General features: G+C 37.7%; 1 protein-coding gene and 1 pseudogene across 15 annotated transcripts in view; both read right to left on the bottom strand.

Annotated features, from left to right (window-relative positions):
- HDAC9 (histone deacetylase 9) overlaps positions 1 to 23,828 on the bottom strand; it is an 872,408-nt gene that overhangs the window by 319,082 nt on the left and 529,498 nt on the right. The window lies entirely within an intron of this gene.
- Positions 7,453 to 23,828, bottom strand: part of LOC122905270 — a 51,215-nt pseudogene continuing 34,839 nt past the window's right edge.

Below are 23,828 nucleotides of genomic sequence, written 5' to 3'. Positions count from 1 at the left end.
GCCACGGTTGTGATGAGCACTAGTTGTATGGAAGTGTTGAATCACTATATTGTATACCTGAAACTAATATTACACTGCTGTTAACTAACTGGAATTTAAATGAAATTTTAAAAAAGAAATAATTTAAATTTATGAAAATATACCATATTGATTTAAAAAAAAAAAAAGCAAAACCAAGAAGAAACCAACCTAAAGTATTTGGAGAAAAAATGATGGAGAAAAAAAGGAAGCACTGAAAAAGCTGAACAATATAATTCATAAAAGGAGATGCCAGAAACAAATCCCAAATCCCTACCTATTATTGAACATAGTTGATGTGAAGGTACTCAATTTACCAGTTAAAAGGTAGAGCGAGTAAAAGTGAATTTAAAAGACAGAAAGGCTTTATTCTTTGGCAGAGCAAGTTTACATTAAAAGGTTCTATGAAGACATATAAAAAATACTTAAAAAGGGGGGGGAAGGGAGAGGGGGAGGAGAAACCTTGCACAGCCACGTTGAAAAAGAGACAAAACAGACCTTATGAGCAAAATATTAGAGAACATCTAAGGGTACGTATAAAATAATATGAAAGTTTAATTAAAAACAACAACAAATTTAAAACCTAGGAATATTGGCTCAAAATGTCAGGAGCATAAACTGGCAGGACTATAAAGAAAAAAATGAAAAATTCACATCATGGAAGGCCACAAAACAAAGTAGGATACAGACTTGAATAACACAGTTCTCTAGCTTAGAGATATATTAAATTTGTAAAAAACAAAATATATTCTTTCAAGGACATATGTACATAATTACAAAACTTACCCTATAATAAAGCAAATGTCAACAAGCTTTTAAAAATTAGTACTTATAATGGAGTATTATTCAGCCTTAAAAACAAATTGAGACATGTACAACAACACAGATGAACCTTAAAGGCATTAGGCTAAGTGAAATAAACAAGTCACAAAAGACAACTACTATGTGATTCCACTTACATGACATACCTAGAGTAACTAAATTTATCAAGACAGGATGGTGGTTGCCGGGGGCTGGGAAAAGGAGGAAACAGAGCCGTTACATAAAGGGTAGAGTTCTAATTTGGAAAGATGAAAAAATTCTGGAGAGAAATGGTAGTGATGGTTGTGCAACAATGTGAATACACTTAATGTCACTGAACTATACCCTTAAAAATTGTTAAATGGCCATTTTTTTGTTACATATATTTTACTGTAAAAAACAATTATCACAGATCATGTATACTGAGCACACTGTAGTCAGAGATATAAAGTGAAAGGAAAAGATACACTCCATGATAGAAAGAATTAATATAAAATTAGCAATTCTTCCCAAATTAATTTTAGCATATTTCAGCTGATTCTAAATTTTGTTTAGGAGATAAAAGTAATATGAATTCTGAACATAAAGAGTAAGTTGGGGAGATAGACCAAACCAGAGAATTATATATACTAAAAGCTAAGTCATTTAACACAATAGATATTTATAGATCATAGAATAGAGTATAACAGATTAGCAGAATAGAACAGAGTACAAAAGGAGACCCATGACTATATGGAAAATCCATATATAACAAAGATGACCTACAGAGTAGCAGTTAAACAAGGAATGTCAACACATGATGCTGGGAAAACTGGTGATCCACGAACACCAACAACGAATTTAGATACCTATCTCCTAATCATGCAAAAAACAACTGAAAGGTGTGGAGAATATCATTCTTAAGTCAGGGAAGAAAAGGAGTTAAAATACTTGTATATAACATGAGTCAGTAAAATACAAGCCACTGTTGAAAAGAGAAGAGACTGAACAGGTTAGAATATACCCTGAGAATCTACTAGGCCCCAAAACTGGAGCTTGCTGCTTGCTGTCCCTCCACTGGGGCCTAAAGACTGGGGCGGCAAGAGGAGGGCCCAGGATCCCTCCTCATCCCACGCATTGCTTTGAACAGACTCAAGCTCACAAAGCAGGCATCACTTTAGGTTCTGACACAAGTTCATAAGAACTCACGGTTATGTGCTAATTAGATCTGGGCCTGGGTCCAGACCACTCAGCCCAGAAGAGAAGATAAATTGCGGGTAAAATATTTGCAAATATTTATTGGATAAAGCATTTTTTAATGTCTGCATTATATACATAACTCCTAAAAATAAATGCGACAGAAAAATGGACAAATAGTATGAATATGCAATTCCCAGATAATGAAACATTCCATAAGCCTACAAACACATGAATAGAAACCACCTCAGTGATAACTTAAAAAATGCAAACTAAAACCAAGAAGGGATACCATTTTACACTCATATTGATTCAAAATTTGAAGTCTGACAATACCAAGCATTAGTGAAAATATAGAGCAAGAGAAACTCAGACTGCTTCTAGGAGAATAAACTGTTAGACCTACTTCAATGAACAATCCACTAATATTTAGTAAAAGTGAAAATGAACCATAAATCTACAGTGAAACTGGTGACTGAAAAAGCAAGCAAAAGCATGTATATGAAGTTAATCATTTAAGTTAAAAAATGTGCAAGTGAAGAGCATATACTGTTTAAATACGTATATGAATGTAGTAAAAATATAAAGAAACACATGGGAAAAAAGAAAGCAAATTCAGAGGAATAGAAGGGATAAAACAGGAGAGAGATACAGGTAACTGCTGTACAATAATATTATATAATAATGTGACATATACCATATGATGTACATTATATGACATTTTTAGGCCGATATTATGTTCATTTTATAAGTTTTATTATTTTTTCTGTATATAAATACATCTAAAGTAAATTTTAAAAGTTTAAAAGTTGCCATATATAAAACACCACAATATTATTCAACATACAATGGTTTTATTGAAAAGGTAAGTTTTTATATGGAAGAAATAAAGATTCATTGGAAAATACAAAGAATGAGTGAAAAAGTAAGAGTAGATGAGAAAAAATAAAACTATGAAAATGTTATTTTTTATTAAGTCTAAATATGCTAATTTAGGGGTACCTGGGTGACTAAGTCGGTTAGGTGGCAGACTTGATTTCCCCTCAGGTCCCGATCTCAGGATCCTGAGATATAGCCCCATATCTGGCTCTGTGCTCAGCAGAGAGTCTGCTTGGGATTCTCTCCCTCTCCCTCCCCCTGCTCACTCACTCTCTCTAAAATGAATAAATCTTCAAAAAATTTTGAATTTTAATTTACTTTGAAGTCAATATATACCCATAAAATATAAATTAATTTGTACCAACTTTCACTGATAAATGAATACAATAACATGTACAATTAAGTACATTTTGTCTTTAGAATTTTAACATATTATTCAATTCATCTCAGTGAAAGAACAATGATACTCAAGGGACAGAAATGAGAGCCGAAGGATGTAAATTGGGAACTTAAAATGAAGATTTGGGACAGAAAACATATTTAAGTTTGCAAATTTTGGGAAAAATCTAAAAAGACAAAGATAATTAACAGTAATTACTTCTAAACACTGATACTATGATAGCTTTATTGATTGCTACTTTTTCTTCTATTTTTCAAACTGTCCAATAAGCATACATTTTAAATGTTTTTTAAATGTTTTTTTAAGAACATTAAAGTTTTTTAAAAATGTTTTACTTTCTGTAAGATCAGTATTTTAATTGATTAAATATGCTAAGGTGGGGTGTATGTGTGTATTTAAAGTAAACAAGAACTGATATTAACTCAGACTTGGACAAGGAAGGACTCTTAGATACAAGGTACCTATGAATAGAAACCCCCACTGCACTGCTACTATTCCAGTCCCAGACTTAGAGCCTGGAACAGAACAGGACGTCACTTAATTTTGTGTTTGAAGAATGTATATATTACATCATAGAAATAGGACTGCTTCTAAAAAGAGAGAGAGAAAAACCAAAAAATAAGACTCTTAATTACAGAGAACTGATTGTTACCAGATGGGAGTGGGTAGAGGGATGGATGAAATAGGTGATGAGGATTAAAGAATACACTTAAGATAAGCACTGAGTAATATAGAGAATTGCTGAATCATTATACTGTACTTCTGAAACTAACATATGTTAACTATGTTGGAATTAAAATTTAAAAATTATAATTAAGTAAATAAAATGATAAACTAGGAGAAAAATTATATAACTGCTTTTATATTTGAGAGAAAAATATGACTATTTGACTGAGCTGCTAAATCTACATCATTTTTAAACGTAACTTAAATTTCTTGTTTTTCTTCTTCTCAATGTACAACAAAATTCTTTGCTAAACCCATCAACAACTCTAGGTCACTAAGATATCCTATTTTGTTTTAACTCACCAGTGTATTAGAATAATTACTTTATCCTATTAAAATCATGGTTAGAATAGGGTGATTGAAATGAAGTTCCAGAGAAAGTCTACACTAATGCAGATGATACTGGGTGTGTACAAGTAATTTAGTATTACCTTAGGACCTTAAAGAAAGGCTGAGACACTGGTTGATGACATTTGGCTAAACAGTGGTACAGTGAGGAATAGAATCCAAATATGGTACCTGTGAGCTGTAGTCTCCAAGTGGGGTACAAAAGAAAATAGTAGCCCTTCCGCTGCTATTTAAAAGACAGTTCAATGGAGAAAGAACAGTCCTTCACCAAACATAGCTGGTTCAACTGCATAGCCACATGCAAAAGAATGAAACTGAACTTTTCTCATACCATACACAAAAATTAACTCCAAAAAGATTATAGAACCAAAGTTAAGAGCTAAAATCCTAAAATTCTTTTAAGAAATATAGGAGTAAATCTTCATAGATACAAGACCAAAAGACAAAAGTGACCCTCACAGCTGACAAATTAAGAGATAATCAGAGGTAAAAACTTTTCTTTCAGAAGGACACCACCAAGTAAACAGACAATCTACAAATCAGAGAAAATATCTGCAAACCATATACTGGGTAAGATATTTGTATCCTGCACAAAAAAAGAATTCTTATGCCCCAATAACAACAATAATAAAAAAAAACCCACCCAATTTAAAAAATTAAGTAAATTTCTTTAATAAACATTTCTTTAAAACAGATATACAGGCATAATACTCCATAGTGTACATGAGAGACTATGGACTCTGAAAAACAATCTGAGGGGTTTGAAGTGGTGGGGGGGGGTGAGAGGTTGGGGTACCAGGTGGTGGGTATTATAGAGGGCACGGATTGCATGGAGCACTGGGTGTGGTGAAAAAATAATGAATACTGTTATGCTGAAAATAAATAAATTAATTAAAAAAGAAAAAAACAGATATACAGGAGTGCCTGGGTGGCTCAGTGGGTTGAAGCCTCTGCCTTCGGATCAGGTCATGACTGTCTTCAGCTGCCAGTGGAGGCTGGGATCAAGCCCCACACTGGGCTCTCTGCTCAGCGGGGAGCCTACTTCCTCCTCTCTCTCTCTGCCTCTCTGCCTACTTGTGATCTCTGTCAAACAAATAAATAAAATCTTAAAAAAATTTTTTTAAACAGATATACAAATGGCCAATAAACACATGAAAAGATGCTCAACATCATAAGCTAACAGGAATTTGCAAATCAAAACCACAATGAGAAATAACTTCACAACAACTATACCGGTTTATAATCAAAAAGATATATAATAGCAACTGTTGGTGAGAGTGTGGAGAACCTGAAACTTTTCATACACTTGGTAAGAAGGTAATATGATGTGGCCACTTAGGAAAGAGTTTGGCAGTTCCTTAAAAAGTTAAACAATGAACTAACATATGACCTAGCAATTTCAATAACATGCATATACCTAAGAGAAATATATTTCACAAAAATTTAAACATGAATGTTTACAACATCACTATTCTTAATAGTATACAAACACCAATCAACCGATGAATAAACTATGGTTTATCTATGCAATGGCATATTATCTAGATGTACAAAAGTTAGTTTTTTGTTGTTGTTCATTTATAAATACACAATCTTATTTGCCATTTTCAGGGGAAATACAGGCATTAAACTGTAAACTGATAAAATACGAATACTTAAAAATGTATAAATATCCCCTCAAAATAAATGATAGTAAACTCAATCTTAATATCTTTTAATTTAAAAACCGCAAGCCTATCCATTAAGTGAGGGTCGTAAATGAAACAACACTAAATGACCGGAAACACCACATAAGCACGGCAAGGCCTCCTCCTCCTCCAGGGACAGTGCTGGGGAAATGGGTCATCTGGTGGCTAAAAAAAGGTTGTGATAAACTGCTGAAGCCAAACATTTAACAATATACAAGAGACTTTACGTAACAGAGGTAAGTCCTCAATTCTGGAGAGCTTGGTTAACCAGATTATTGGCAAAGGAAGAGAAAACAGAACACAGGCAGAAGTCTCAGAAGCATTTGAAACCAGAGGTGTAAGAGCCTCTGACCTACCTGTTAGCAGTCCTGGTGGTCCAATGAGCACAACTACCCTGCGAAGCTGCAGGTCAAGAAGCAAAGCGCTGCTCCTGCTAAGCCAGGTCCCCTTGATTCCGAGTCCCTACCAGCAGGTGACAAAGGGCTGTTCTCAAAGTACGCGGACAGAAATTTTTAAAGGAATCCTAGCAGCTTCAATGCCATGTCCCATAGGCAGAGCCCATGCAGGTTGGTGTATGAAGTCTCAATCATCCCAGAAATACCAAGGAGAAGTGCAGTTATACAAAGAAAACAGTAAAGTGCCAGAAAGAGACACTTGTGATACACTGTAAACATCCAATTTCATTGTGGCCTGTCTCTTCAGCTACAGAAGCCAAGTGGTCAGGCCTCCCAGGCAGAACTCCATTCCTGAGGAGGCAAGGACACCAGCTCCTCCACAAGTCCCCGAGGCGGTTGAGGCAAAACTACTTCCATTTAAAATGATTAACTAGCTCAATACACAATATAGCCGCACCTTCAGGCATTTCTTAAAGGTAAAAACACTGGATAGGTTATCCACACTGGGAAAGGAGAGATACAAAAAATCTCTCGTCTGGGAAAATACAAATCAGAAGCCCTGACTGCTGTTCCAAGCCAGGGTCCTGCAGGAGGATCCTGGCTCTGAAGAAGGCGGCCCAGGCCTCAACGCAGAGGCAAAGGAGCTAGTGAAACACGTAAGCTGCTTCTGTCTTCAGCTGCCAGTGGAGGCTGAAAAATGGCCAACTGATCGCACCTGGCAGGCAGAGCCGACTCCCTGGTGCCCGAACAGGTAACAAGCAACCACCTAGACCCCGGGGCCAAGGCGCTGTGGCCATCTACCACCGAAGCCCTGGCAACATTCCACACACAGTTTACGTAGCACTCAAAGTGCTGCCCTTTAACGATCTTCCAGCTCGGTCGGAAGCGTCCTGGCGCAGGTCTGTGCGGCACCTGGCAAACCAGCAGAGGCCCCCACCCGGATGTCCGTGTGGCCTGCAACCCTCCTCTTTTGTGGGGACGCCCGGCCTCGCACAGCGGGTCCCATCTCTCACCACCCACCTCACATGCCGCAACAATTCACAACCAGATTTCTAGCGAAACTGTCAAAAACAGGTTTCTTTGCACAGCCCGGGTTCTTCGACACGCCAGTTGCGTCGGAAAGGGTAAAACGTTTCTTCCAGCTGCCAGCACTGTGTTCGCATATCCTTGAACCTTATCCTTGTAAAATCCTGACTCTCTTACTGGCCTCACCGGTCATGGCCTATGGGGAGTTATGCGGCTCCTTGGACACCAGACAGAGGCACCTGGCCTGGTCTTCACTCCCGTGCCTGCAGGAAGAGCCGCTGCTGACCAGCTGCTCCACCGTCCAGCCCTCGAAAGCCATGAAGACCACCGGCGTGAGCTCCTCCTCCCGACACGGAAGCACGCGGTGCACGGCACCTGGGATGTTTTGCTGTCTCCTTCTCTAATTTTATCCTTCACAAGTCTCATTCCTGAGGAAACAGAATCCCGCTTCCTCCAACACTCCCTACTCTGTCCAGTTCAGCACAGGTACCACAACACTATCACAGCCTTGTCCGAGGCTCGGCCGGATGAGCCTGGCACAAATGGTACAAGGAAGATTTCCGGTCGCACAGCATCTGCTAGGAGGTTAGGAAATAGGTTCCGCCTTCCGGGCTTTGGAGGTCCTAGTGTTTGCACCTGGGACCCCGAGCCCCGCCCTGCAGCAACAACACAGGCCGCACCTTCCCAACCTCCCCCTTCCACTCCCTGCCCTTTCCACCCCGCCCAGAGCCACCCCAAGGGACACGGCCTGAGGCGGACTGCGGCCTGTGCCTGCAACACTAACTAGCACACTTCTCCGCCAAGATCTCCGCAAGCCACACCACGGCGCCACAGAGAACACCTTCCGGTTCACGGGGTGAAATGCTTCCAGGCGGACCAAAGGTACAAACTTTCACAGCCCCTGCGTGGGTGGCTCAGTCGTTAAGGGTTCGACTTAGTTTCTGCTCAGGTTAAGATCACAGGGTCAAGATGGAGCCCAGCCTCAGCTTCACCTGATCAGCAGGGTTCTGCTTGAGATTCTCTGCTTCTCCCTCTACCCCAACCCCCTTTCTAAAAAATAAGTCTTTAAAAAAAAAAAGGCACAAACTTTCAGTTGTAGATAAGTCCTGGAGATGTAATGTACAGCATGGCGACTATAGTCACTAATATGTATTCAAAAGAAAAAAGTAATGAAATGCTGATGCATGCCACAGCATGGATGAATCCTTGACAAAATTATACTAAGTAAAAGAGGACAACCACAAAAGACCATGTTTTGTACAATTCCATCTACATAAAATGTCCAGAACAGACATTTTTCTTTTATGGAGACAGAAAGTAGATTCATAGTTCCCTAGATTAGAGGTGGGGAATTACTGCTGATGGGCACAGTTTCTTTTGAGCTTGAGGAAAATTTTCTAACACCGACTGTGCTGATGGTTGTACAGCTGTGTGAATATATTTAAAACCATTGAATTGTACACTGACGTGACTCAGCTATATGATATGTGAATTATATCTCGATGAAGTTGTTAAAAATAACTTTTTTCATCATAGTGCAAAAGGTTTCTATCCCATTACCTCACAAGATAAAATTTATTTACAAATCATCTTTATTTCATTGTTAGCTCACCTTTCTTAACTTCTCCTTTTGTACATATTCTGTTAACATAAATAATACATTGTTGTGGTGATATGCTTATATAATTTGGAGAGATATATTTTTACATCTGTTTATATATCTATATAATGATTATGTACATAAGTACCTGCTAAAATATTTGTATTGCTTGTGATTTTAAAAAGTTGTAGACCATAAGAGTTGGCAAGTAAAATGCTCCTTTTTAAAGTAAAACTTTGATAAGATAGAGGGTACCTTCAACAAATACATAAGACTGCTCACTATTCCCCTTCTCCCATAACAGTGGGCAGTAGTATTTTTGAATTCTAGAGTGGCACCCAGTCCAGGAGAAGCTGGAATAACAAGCTTGTGCTCAACAACAACAGAAAGCACTCACTATTTCTATACTAACCTTCCAGTTCCTAGTGGTGGCCCCTTGTAGCAGAGGTCAGGCTCCAGGTAGATAAATTATTGCTCCCACGTACTCACTGGTTGCTTCCAGTGAGGTCAGGTCAGTCTCACTCCCTTCTTCTCAGGTTCTTCTCCTTCCAAACAAGTCTTTGCTTAGCATATTTTTCATGCCATCAAACAGTATACAAAAAGGCACAAAGGAAAGGTAAAATTTTATATGTCAAATATTGTCCTCACTTTCAGATCATGAGGAATCTATAAACAACAATGTATCTCACAAGGCAGAGCTGTTGGTAGCTGAACACTACAAAATTTTCAGGTAAAGCATCACCAGCAGAATCCGAAGGAATCCTTTTCAAGTGTAACCACCTATATACACGTGCAATGTGAGGGTGTATGGTGTAGAGTTAAACCATGGTTCTGGATCGAGGCTTAGAGGTTTATTTTAATACTATAAAACTGAACCTATTTGACAACATTGTTCCTCAATTAGTTGGAATGTTGGGAAAAGTTACTACATATATGCACAGTATGTAAATTGCTTCCGATGCATTTATAGACATCCTCAGATATAAGAGTTCCAGAAGAAAATACATTACTAATTTGTTTGTACTTTGCATTTATATCTGTGGTTCCTTTAGAAATGTTTAAGATCCAGCCCCTTTGCAGTGCTCTTAGAAAATGACCGTTTTAAATCAGTGGGGATTTTACTCCACTACAGAATACAAAAGAAACCACATTTAAATTTTGAAATTAAATAAGTAGCTAGTCCATAATGAGTAAATTCTTTCACAATAAAAAGTAAAGAAAACAAGTTATATTTTTGTTCCTTTGTTTGCTTTTTAGCTTCTACATTTTTACAATTGCCTGTAGAAAAAAAAATTTCAAGAGAATAGATTGAAATTATTTTAATTACATAACAGCCCAGAGGAAGATGAAATTGTGCAATGGCCTAGACTAGCACCCTCTGTCTGGTTGATGGCCAAAGAACAGTGCAGCTTGAACAATAGAGCGCTGGTCTAGAAATAATAGCCTGAAGATAAAGAGAGAAAAATAGGGGTTTCTGTTGACTATGATGAATCTCCTGAGCATTTCCTTTATTCCTCCCCTTTGATAATTAGAGTCCAGATATAAAACAAATCATAATGAGAGGGATGACAAGCAATATAAATCATTGCTATTTAAGACACATGAAATAGATGGATTTATTTTGAATAAGCGTTCTTAGTTTAGGTTCTCTGGACAAATTCTAGTGGATATAAAACCCCTGAAATTGTGCAAAAAGTTGCGTAAGTATGTGCATCTGTGAATTTTTTGGAGACAGTCTGCAACTTTCATCAAAGGAATTCTGAGTTTTTAAAAAATGGTAAAAATCACAGCTCCTTAAAAATGCAGTAAGTAGCCTTAATAATATCCCACTAACTACAACTTTTAGGTTTCTCTATTAATAAACCAATTTTATGTCCTGAGTGGATTTTTTTTGAACCTATGTGTTTAAACATATAACAAGGCAGGTCAAGTAAGTAGGGTGAGAACTCCTACAGAATCAGGCATTTAAATTTTATACTTTGACCTCTCAGCCCAAGAAAACATCTTACCAAACTCAACGTTAGGAGAACCACCATATTTCACTACCAGCCTCCAGATCCAATTACATGTGTGCAAATTAACAAATGTCAAGTTCTAGAAAATGTGTGATTTTATGTCCATTTCACCCTGTCTCCAAAAGCATGCATATGTCAAAGGCAAGATACTCCATTTCTCTTTTGTCACCAAACTAGAAGTCAGTCATTGATAGCTCCCTGCTAAAATGTTTGCTTACAAAAAAGGAAGAAAAAGAATATTGTTTAGCCTGTATGCCTTCTGGCATTTAACCACAAGCATCCTCTTAAAACAGAAAACTTTCCTCTTAAAATAGACAAGTGTTTGAAAAGGCACACAGATCAACCTGTAGCATGTAAGAAAACATCTTAAATAAACACTTGTCTCTATAAGTCAGAGTTGAATATTGCTGTTTCCTCCATATCTAGACCTTTAACAATAATCCTAGGATCCATTTGCTAAGATAAACATAATGTAATACACCTCAAAATACTTTAATTTTTGAAAGGAGTGCTTTTGTAACTATTTCCTCAAACCTAAGAAATACATACCACAAAAAAGCATTGTAACTTGAACAATTCTGTAATTATTTCTTGACTTTGGTGGAATTTAATGAATTAAATCTGTTCACTCATTCCCTATATTAAGTGTCTAGTAGATGTTGGGCATCCTGTTAGAAACCAGAAGATACAATGATAAACAAAATAGATATAGACACTCCCCTGTAAAGTCTGTAGTCTAGTGAGGGGCACAAATATTCATCAGTTCTGCACAAATAAATAAAAAGGAGCAGCAGAAGTAAGGGGTATAAGAGACTCAAGAAAAACTTCTCTAAGGAAGGGATATATGGGGGCGCCTGGGTGGCTCAGTGGGTTAAAGCCTCTGCCTTCGGCTCGGGCCCTGATCCCAGGGTCCTGGGATCGGGTCCCGCATCGGGCTCTCTGCTCGGCGGAGAGCCTGCTTTCTCCTCTCTCTCTGCCTGCCTCTCTGCCTCCTTGTGATTTCTGTCTGTCAAATAATAAATAAATAAATCTTAAAAAAAAAAAAAAAGGAAGGGATATGTGAACCAAAAGATGAAGAATGAGAAGGATTTAAGTTGACAGAGAGGAAGAAGAATGTCCCATGTGGAGGGAACAGCATGTTTAGAGTGGGTCTGGTGGTAGGGCACTTGGTAAGTAGCTTGGAACAGGTGCAGGTCAGTATGGAAATTTATAATGATAGGAGACTGCAGGAGCATGTGGAGTGAGACTGTACAGAATTTGCATCCTATCGAAAGAGGCTGAATCTTAATCCTAAAATCAGTGGCAAGTCAGTGAATAGTTTTAAGCTCCCAAGAGTTTAGGCCTAGGAATTGGCCTTTTAGTGGGGTGGCTAAAAAAAGATTCATACTTTGAAAGTATCATTCCAGCAGAATAACTCATATTTTATGTAGTGTGGATAACTTAATATTCATGCACCTTCCTAAACAAACTAAAGTTATTAAAAAGAGTAAAGGCTCCTAGGTTTGTACTCCAAACCTATCATTTTGCAAGTGTGAAAACTGGGGGAAATTTACATAACATCTCAGAGCATCTTTATAAAATGAAATAATAATGTGTATCTGATGAGTATTTTCTTTAAGCTAAAACTGACTCTCTATTAACAAAATAACAGCCTGTTGTTGGGTCAATCTTATACCTTATGTCTGGTCTCATGACTGATGTCACAGTCTCAAGATTGTTCAACAACATTTGCCCACTTCAGCAACCATCAAATATAGCACTTCTCAGATTCCATGCTTGTTTAGCTCCTTTGCCAGAATTATACACATTTAGTCTTCTTACATGTATCTTATTACATAGATCTTTATATGTATTTTATTTGTTGTATGTATTATATATATTTATATATTTACATATATATTTATTATATGGATTTTATTACATATGTATCTTCTTACATATATCTTTATTGTTTTGCTAAGATTTTATATTTATAAAGCTTCTTGTATTAAAACCCTACATAGTTATCAGGATAACAAGACAAAGCTTTATAAATCTATTGTGATGTCTCTTTCCTTCATATCTTTTAACTCTTGGTTTCTAAAACATCCCTGGTCTTAACTCTCAGGGGTCAGTAGCTTATCAGCTCACATATCATGCTTATCAAAAAACTATTAAAATTACAACACTACCTTAATTAATAATTTGGCCCACAGTAATGGACGGTGTGCAGATTCTGCTGAGTGGTCTCACTTGGTGCCATAAATTGTCGACATTCACCAGGAGCCAAAATTTCCTTTATTAAATTCACTTGTCACAATTACTTCTGAAGGCTGTTGCTCACTATATAGGCATATCAAACTCTTCAGTCCTTCTATACAACTTGTGTTGTTTTAGTCTTAACTTAGATTAACTGCAGCTACCTACTTTAGTAGTGTTCATCAAATGGAAAAATGTGTGTCTTATTAGAATGAGATATCCTTTTAGGTCTCTTGATTTTTTTTTCAGAATATTTTATAGTTTCTGAAAGAGCATAGTGGTTAAGGAGTATGGCATCTAAGGCTAGATTGGTTGGATTTGAATTCTAGCTCTGTCACTTGTTAGCTGTGTGATTCTTGAAAAGTTAAATTCTCTAAAACGAAGATGATAGTACCAAGTATGTTATCGATTTTCGTAAGTGTTGAAGTAGTATATTAATATACACATTTTATAATGGTGCCTAGCATATATTGAGCATTATGTAATGTTAGTTGTAGTTATATAGTTGTTATCAATTACAGCAGAGCTTATCAGCAATAACAGACATTGAAATTAATTATTTTAAAAAATAGATTTATGATAGTTTTTTTTAAAAGATTTTATTTATTTATTTATTTGACAGGGAGAGACACAGTGAGAGAGGGAACACAAGCAGGGGGAGTGAAAGAGGGAGAAGCACATTCCCCGCCAAGCAGAAAGCGCAATGCAGGGCTCCATCCCAGAACCCTGGGATCATGACCTGCATCAAAGGCAGATGCTTCCCAACTGAGCCACCCAGGTACCCCTGGAATTAATTCTTTAAACTTATAATGTAGAATTAATAATAAAGCAATGTTAATTGCACTTTTGTTAAAACTCTCAGTTAAAAATATTTAATCAAGATAGCATTTTGTTAATATTTTGACGGTATATAAGAAGGCCTTTCCATTTGTAGATTGAAATAACAAACTAGTACTTGAATTGGTACAATGATCATATTGCCTGTGGAATTTTATCAGTGTTTATATCAGAAATGACTATTTTCATAAATTTTACAAGTTAAATGCTAATGATTCTCAATTTCAAAAAGTTTTCCCAGGTTTCTCCTTACAACTGATCTTCAATAATTTTATCTTCCCTGAGATTGTCCTGTTTGTTACACTGCATGGTTTTTAAAATGTTTATTGATCAGCATTTATTCATTCCTACTTCAGTGTGTACTCACCAATCAATAGATATCTTTTTAAAATCCAAAAGGAGATATAGCTATAATAACTTAGTATTAGCAAAAGAACCTTGCAATATCTAAAAAGAATAAATGCATAATATAGTGCTTTAGACAATGCTTAAAATTTTAGTTTAAGATCCTATCTGGTATTATTTGGTTTTAGGATAACATGTTTAATTCCGAATAGAGTGAGCAGAAACAATGCACATTTCACTAACATAAATTCCTAGCTTACATGAAAGAACTCTTTATTTTATCTTTCTGAAAAATATAAAATATTATGCATACTTATGTACATATTATTAATAAAGTATCAAAATTGCTACTGAAAATTATATTTATAAAGTAAATCAGAAAATGTGCAATAAGTATGAATAAGGTATTTAAAATGATTATGTTCAATTATCACTGAACTTACTATATTTGATTGATTACACGTCAATAAACATGCTATACCTAGTGTTAATGGTGTGACATTTTATCTGCTGCATTCTTCACCAAAAAGAATAAATAACAATTACTTGTTCAAAACTTGTTCACAGTTTGTTCACAACTGAGTAAAAGCTAGACTAATTCTCATTATTATTAGATGGTAAGTTTGCCATTAGTTTTACCTGGAGATTTTAAACCACACGTCTTAGAAAATGGGGTTTGAAGTCAGGTGAACGGAGGAGGTTGCAGTAGATGAGGGAGGAGAAGAAAACTGAAAGTGTGTTGTTAATCATCTTTAGGAGTTTTAACCTCATTTTTAATGCAGTGAGCATTCATTGACATGTTTTAGAAGGTGAAAGAGCATGGTTATATTTGCATTTATGGAGGACATAATACTTCATTTTAGTTGAATGGAAACTGGAAGACTGGTTGTTGGCAGGGCTGATGAGTCATGACCAGTAGGCCATTGGGTGAGCCGCACATCCTTCATTCTACCTGCCCAACAGTCCCAGAATCTGTGGATATTTGCTTTGGTTGGTATGAGTTTAACTTTGCATTTGGTGAAGAGAAAAAGAAGAGTTCTGGTGGGTTATGAGAGAAAAGATGGGACAAGATGACAAATGGAGAGGAGTAAACAGGTCTGCCCTCTGATTAGCCCTACTGCATAGTTACTGGAGCTCCAGGAGACCAGGCCTTCAGTAAAAAGGTGAAAGATCTGTTTTTGTATGAGATTTAAGGTACAAGGACTGTTCTTTTGGGCTTCCTGTGACAAAAATGGGTCATAAAGTTTGAAAGAAGGCATTTTCTTGTTTCTGGCAGGAAAGAAGTCATTTAAGACTATAGGAAATGAAGGGCCTTTTGGCAATCTGATGATTGTAAAGCTTTGAGACCCAGGGATGTGGCAACCCAAGTGGTGGTGGGCATGGCAGATCACGGCAGGAGTTGGTGGTTTTCAAGTGAGTGTGGACTCATTCCTGAACATGTTAAGTACTAGAGGGGTATTGAATCAGGCTCTTATTCCAGAGTTATGGAGTTGGGGAATATCATGACAGCAGACAGTGGGTAATTGATGCAAATGTGACCTATTTACTCACTAGTCAGTCACATCGATTACAAATGGACCCCATGAGTCAGACTACCAGAGACAAGCAGGAGACTCTATTGTAATCCAGCTGACAGTGCTGGGTAGCCAGACCTAGGATTGCAGCGATGAGTTGAAGAGGCGAAGATAGACCTAAGGGATATTTAGAAGCAAGAATCAAGATAATTTGATGAATTGGGAAAGTGTTCCCTACTTGAGGGAAATGGGGAGCAATGACAAAGAGCATGGATTCTGAAAGCAAACTGTTTTGAGGTCATCACTCAACAGCTATAAATGATAGGGCAAATTACTTAGCTTCTTAAAACCATGGTTGTCCCATATTCTGAATTTGTAAGTTTTGAGTAACAGTATCTATTGCTAGTATCTAATAGAGATTTTCTTATTAAAATTAAAATGACGGGCACCTGGGTGGCTCAGTGGGTTAAAGCGGCTCAGGTCATGATCTCGGGGTCCTGGGATAGAGCCCCATATCGGACTCTTCTCAGCAGGGAACCTGCTTCCCCCTGTGTCCCTCTGCCTACTTGTGATCTGTGTCTGTCAAATAAATAAAGAAAGTCTTTTAAAAAGTAAAATAAAATAATTAAATTAAATTAAATGAGATGATCCACCCAAAATATCTAGCAGTGCTAGACATATTCTACACATTCAGAACATATTAAAAATTATTACCAAACTTGCAGAGAGTATTCAAATTATGAGTATATCAAATTTTTAATTTTAGAAAGTCCTATTAAATATATGTTATTTACCACTGTTAGTCTAAAATCATATTTGTATGTATAAATATACCTACATATGCACATATGTACAATTGGTTTATGTTCATCACTGAATAGTAATAAAATATGCTACCTATACTTTTTTCTCTATTCTATGTGCTCTCTACTGTCATTCAAACTCAAGTGGCTTTCCTTGTTAGGGGCATGGCACATAAGTTTTCACATAGCTCATCAAAGAGCAATTGATCCACCTCTAACTCCTGGGCACAAATGCTGGTCATTCTTTTAGAAAAACAGATGTATCAGCAATGATACTATCATTAATATGTTGATTGTTAATAAGCTAATATTCTGAATATTGAATTGCCTTTAGGGTTTGGTTATACATGAATTTTTCCTGCCAGAATGTGTATATATGTGCATATACACATATGTCTGTATGTATACACATGTATGTATGTATGTTGTGCTTTTGTGTATATCTGTGCATGTATGCACATGTGTAGGTATGTGAAAATAATATCTTGGAAGTGAGATGATATAAATTAAAAACTTCAAATAATTAAATAAATACAAAAGTGATGTAAGATGAAACATTAACAAATTGTGATCACAAATAATCAAACTCCTTCTTCCCTGATATTTCTCAGAAGACAGCTCTGTGTCTAGGAGGACCCTGGCAAAGCCCTGACTTAAGTCTTGGGATGGAGTGAGGAATAGAATCCAGAGAAAGGAAGGTGCCCTATTACTTGCATGATAGTCCCTGAAATTCCCCTGTTTGCTTCTAAATATATGAGAAGGGTGAGCCTCTTTTGTTCATCATTAGATGCCCCTGAGTCACAAATACAGATATTTCACAGTGCTCAATAAATATTTGTGAATTAAGGTATAGTATTCAGAGTTCCAAAAACTGAGTAAATTTTTAAATTTTAATCTAATTATTTAAAAAGTACCTTGTTTAATAGATATAATTGAACCCACTTCCCAAAGAGAAAATTGTTCTTTTTTTTTTTTTTTAAGATTTTGTTTATTTATTTGACAGACAGAGATCATAAGTAGGCAGAGAGGCAGGCAAAAAGAGAGAGAGGAGGAAGCAGGCTCCCTGCTGAGGAGAGAGCTCCATGTGGGGCACGATCCCAGGATCCTGGGATCACAGCCTGAACAGAAGACAGAGGCTTTAACCCACTGAGCCACCCAGGCACCCTGAAAATTGTTCTCTTATATGAAAGTGACTTGTTCATGATATACAGCATTTAAGTATGTGGAATTGAAAAAAAGGTCCAGCGTTCTTTTTGCTTGGTTGGGAGTCTCATTTAACAACTATATTATTTAGCAACTATGTTATTTTCTTAATAATATTTCAAATTATACACATGTACCTCTGTGTGTGTATATGTATTTGTGTGTGTGTGTGTGTGTGTGTGTGTAGAGACAGGGTGGGCGGGAAAAGAAAGGGAGGAAAGAGCATACTTTAATCTACATTGATTTTTTTTAAGATTTTATTTATTTATTTGACAGAGAGAGATAGAAAGAGCACAAGCAGGGAGAGCAGCAGGCAGTTGGAGAAGCAGGATCCCTGCACAGCAAGGGGCCTGGTGCAGCACTCGATCCCAGGACCCTGGGATCATGACCTGAGCTGAAGGCAAACACTTAACCCACTAAGCCACCCAGATGCCCCAATGTACACGGACATTTTATTGATTTTGTGAGCTTCTATGTTCCACATATAACTGGAAGTTGAGTTTTCACCGCCAAGTGAGTGACCATACTAGCTGGGATTGTCCACAGAGACAGCAGCTGACCTATACTTCTGACCTCTATCTGGCACTCTTTCCTGCCTAGAATCTCCCCTCTCAGTTCCCCATTCTCAGCCCAAAGTTCTCCTTGTTGAAGTTCTCTCACTCCCTGTCTACCATTAATGCAGACTGTAGACCTCACTGGGACTTCCATTCCCTTCAGCCCTCTTCTGGCTTTATTTCTGTCCCTTTCTAGCATAAACTACATTATCACTTCAAGCACCCAGAATACTGGTGATTTTTCAGGGTCTTTACTCAGATCTGCAAACTCCTCATCAGTCTCACCATGTGCTTTATTTTTCAATTGTTACAGAGCGCAGCCAGAGAAAGCCACAAGTTACAACAGTAGGTGCCCTTCATTAAAAATTCAGTCTTAAGCCTCAGCTGGCCTCTCAAGTCAGCTGGATAATCTGGTTCTATGTCCCAAGTTCCCTTCCTCCCTCTTTCCCCTTAGCAGCCCTTCCAAATTCCCATCATTCTCCGTAAACCCTTGACCCCACTCAGCAAATGACCTCACCTTCTACTTCACAAAGGAAATAGAGGCCAACAGACAGCAACTCCCTCAACTTCCTGCCCCCTCCTCTACATTCTTATCAGCACCCACATCCATCCTTACCTCTTTTCCTCATTTTTCAGCTGAAGCAATGTCTCTCCTCTTAGCCAAAGCTAATCCCACCACCTGTGATCTGGATTCCATCCCCTCCCGCTCCCTCAGGGACATGCTCCATCAATCATCCATGCTCCTGTATCTTCAGCCTCTCTTGGTGTACTGGCTCTCTCCCTTCTCCACACGAAAATGCTCTCTTTGCTTCCAACTCAAATAGACACACACACACACACACACGCACGAGCGCGTGCATGCTCCTTTCCGCCCCCCACCCTCAAGTTACTGCCAGAACTTTCTCTTTTCTTTCTCAGCCAAGCTTCTTAAAAAAAGAAAATTTCCTCTGACTTTCAAAGGAATACATGCTCATTTTAGAACGTTTAGAGAATAAAGATATCCAAAGAAGAAAATAATAATTGTCCATAATACATACCAACCCAGATGACAACTGTGAATATTTTGTTTTGAATTTTTTGTTTTTTTCTCTCCCTATAAAAAAATTGGGTATCATACTGCATAAAGGTTTGCATCTTGCCCCCCCCCCCACTCACTGTGACTGCTTTTCCATAGTCTTAAATACTAAATATCTCTTAGTGGTTGTTTATTATTGCATTATATATGTAACAATTTAAATACCTTCTTTATTAGACTGTTAGACTGTTCTCAGTTTTTCTCTTCTATAAATAATCATAAACATGCTTCCTGAAGACAAACCCATGCTTTTTCTCTCCTCCTACTCACTTTTCTGCCTAAGACAATCTGCCTTCTACCTCCTTCACTTGGAATTTTGCTCATTGAAGTTACCAATGACTCTTTACCAATGTTGAAGAGATTTTTCTGGTTTATCTCACTGAGGTTTGAGGCACTTGACATTGTTAGTGATTATTTCCTTGAAATAATCTTCTACTCCAGAATCCAAGAAACAGTGTCCCTATTTTCTACCTTCCTAGGTCCTCCCTATCATCCCTTTGTACATTCTTCTTCCTGGTCTTGTCTTAGAAAATTGGCTTTCCTGGAACTCCAACACTAGCTCTTGGCTCATTTTCCTACACTTTGTTCTTGGGGATAATCAGTGACTCATCCCTCACTCAGTATGCTGTTGGTTTCCAACCTGCCTACCCAGTTGGGCTTATCTCCTTTGGGGAGCCTTTTCTACCTCTCAGTCAAGCACTCTGAATTCCTTCTCCTTTTCTAAGCTTTTGTGGAATCTTAGCCCTAACTCTCTCATGGCATGCATTGCTTTTAATGTAACTGTTGGTGACTTGCCCTTCTCTTTCCACAGATTCTCAACCTGTACTATTGACATATAGGGCCAGAGAATTCCTTGTTGTGTGGTTCGGTCCTATGTGTTGCAAGATGTTTAGCAGCTTTCTCCTCTATCAACCAGATGTTAGTAGCAACCCACTACAGTTGTGATCAATAAAAATTTCTGAAGATGTTGTCAAATTCCCTTGAATACAAAATCTCCCCCAGGTTTGAAACTACTGGGGGCTTTACAAGGGTTGCACCTGTGTATTCATTATTTTTTGCCCATCCCAGTGTCCAGCATTTAAATGATGTCAAAGAAATATGCCAAAATTTAAGGTAAAACTGAGAAAAATAAAAATAGGAACAGATTATTCTTCTTACAAGAACATTCCATTTTTATTGTCAACTATCAAGCAAATATTATATTCTTAAGAAGTTTCCTTGATCCATGATAGGTATTGAAAATCAGCAAAGTCCTTAACCTCAAAGAGCTTACAATTTTAGAGGAAGTAAATGAGGCAGACATGCAGTCAGCATGCATAATGGATATTTAGTTATACAAACAAAATGTTTAGTTTGCTGAGGCAGTTTGGACATTTTATTACTTCTCAGGGAAAAGAAAGCAAAAAAGGAAAACTTCGAGAGAAGCTAGACCTCTTATCGCATGGGAACAAAGTCCTTGTTGGTGCAAAACCAGGAGAGATGGGGTGTTTCCCAGGCAGATGGGAAAGACTGGGGAAAGAGGTCAAACACATGGGTCAGGGTCTAGGTCTTCAAGGACACAAGTTTGCCCAGACATAAAGCAGATTATTCCTCTGAACTATAGGATTAATTTAGCTACTGAGTGTAGGTTCACGTTTCATTCCAGTGAAATATGTTATATTGCCCAAGATGTTTTAAATTAATTAATTTAATTAGTAAGCTTGGATATATGTGTTCCATTAATCACTGGCATTTGAGAGGGCAGACCTATTTCGATAAGCAGATGTGAGCAAGTAAGAGGAGTCGTGCTCCACAAGTTCTCCCAGGTCTTCTCAATAGGAGCAAATTTTGCTCCCCAAAGGACATATGACAATGTCTAGAGACATTTTTGTTTTTCCCAACTGGTGAGGAGGTAGAGAAGCGTGCTACTGTCATCTAGCAGGTAGGAGTAAGAGATGCTGCTAAAATAGTAAAATGCACAGGAGAGCCCCACACAACAAAGAATTATTGCGCTGACATTCTGGAATGTCAGAAGCGCTGAGGTTGGAAAAGCCTCATGTTTATGGATCCATAATACCAATTAGCAAGTTAAAGGATCCAGACTCCTGCAGTTAAGCAGGTATAGATAGATAGATACATAGATAAATTTAAATTAAAAATTAAATTAAATTTAAAATTCATTCATTTATTTAATACCTTTAAGCACATGATCTCACTAGATTATTTTATCACACACCTTGACAGTATACAATATATTGGGTATAATATGACTAAAATTAAAATATACTATTAAGAATAATTTTTCCTGTTTCTTTTTATTTTTCAGTGTGACTACTAGAAAATATAAAATCACATATATGGCTTGCATTTTATTTCTGTTGGACAATCCTTATCTATCTGTTTCTTCTTATCAATAATAAAGTACTCCAGTTCCTGTAAAATGTTGAAAATCTTTTTGAACCAGTGGTAATTTATATTTTACTCCTCCCCTCCCCATCTTAATTTATTATACTGGAGCCTAGTAATTAGTTGCTGGTCATTGGTAAGCTATCCAGACTTTTAAAAAAATTTATTATTCAAACTGTGTATATGCAAGAGAATAGCTCTTCTGCTGCTCAGATGTTTAAAGTCAGATTTGGTATTTCAGCAGCTATTGAAATCACTAACTTTTTTATACTTGGAGCAAATTCTTGCTTCTATACTTGCTTCTAATCGTATTTTTTCCTACTTTTGAAATAACTAAAAGGAATAGAATATCAAGGTTGAAGCAGATGAGAAGGTCACTTGAGAATGTCCAGTTGTCACCCATGGTTGTGGTTGTCAATGACAATGTGTCAGTTATTCAAGGAGCATCTAGACCTACAGCTACAGTTTAGTTAGAATCACAGTTTTGGAGGAAAAATGGATTGCAACGGAGCTTTATGTAGTACATGGAAGAGCACTGAATCTTAAAAGTCACGAAGGGTAAGGAAGAGTCCACAATACTTCCAATATTCCTAAACAAGGAAAGTCCAAAATCTTCCAAAATCAACAGTCATGGAGGAAGAGGAAAGTGAACAAAAGTCAGAGCAGCGTAAGGGCCGTGACTTTGGGAATCTGGGACTCCTTTTCTGTGTGTGGCCAGTTCAGTCTTGCGAAGGCTGTGCTGGCCTGGCGGAGCACACAGGTGTCCCTCGGTCCTAATGACAGCGAGGAGACTCCCAGGCTCTCAAGAGGATTTAAGAGATGACACTTGCATGGAAGCAGGGTGTGCTGCCTGTTTCAAAGGGCTGTTTTTGATGCTGTTTCTCTCTCAGCCATCCTCCTCCCCCGGCCCAGGAGTGGCAAGGATGCCACATTAGTCAAGGCAGGACAAGGTCAGGACTTGGCCTAGGATCTGCTTGTGGGAACATACAGAAGGAAGTGGCTGAAATTAGTAATGGACTGAATGTGGGCCAGCATTACGGAGAAAGGGGAGACAAGGGAGGAGCAGCTCCGGGTCATGTTTATATTGCTCGATCTAGAGGAGAAAGTAGGAATACCACACTGCCCAGGAGGGGAGAGGGAGGGGGCGTCTGTTAGCGGACACTGCAGTTTTCGGCACCCTCCCTTGTCCCCCCACGCACCTTCCTTCAGACCTGTCTGCTAATTTCATCACATTGTTTTCTCCCCAGCTCTTCTAATTTGAAGTCCTTTGTAAATATGTTATATTTCATGTATTTGCTCACTACATCTTAAAAAACTGCATCATATTGAAAAGATGGAATTGGGAACATACCAGTGTGTGCCTCTATGTGGAAAAGTGGGCAAGAAATTCAGACAGAGAAAGTCAACATTGATTTGCTCTAACATATCTTTGTCTTCTTAAAGATCAGTTACTAGGGCGCCTGGGTGGCTCAGTGGGCTGAACCCCTGCCTTCGGCTCGGGTCATGATCCCAGGATCCTGGGATCGAGTCCCCGAGGCGGGCTCTCTGCTCGGCAGGGAGCCTGCTTCTTCATCTCTCTCTTTCAGCCTGCATCTCTGCCTACTTGTGATCTCTGTCTGGCAAAAAAAAAAAAAAAAAAGATCAGTTCCTAATCTGCACAGTTGGTCATCTGACAATGGATTTCTACCCTTATTGTGACTTTTTGATGTATTCATTTTAATTTCAAAAGTTAATTATTTGGGAAAACTGTGTATCCTGATATATGAATGTGCATAACAACATGATGGAAATAGGAAGTCAGG

Source organism: Neovison vison, chromosome 4 (genome assembly GCF_020171115.1).
Source record: "Neovison vison isolate M4711 chromosome 4, ASM_NN_V1, whole genome shotgun sequence".
In the NCBI taxonomy this organism is placed as follows: Eukaryota; Metazoa; Chordata; class Mammalia; order Carnivora; family Mustelidae; genus Neogale; species Neogale vison.
This window is presented reverse-complemented; position numbering and strand designations above follow the sequence as displayed.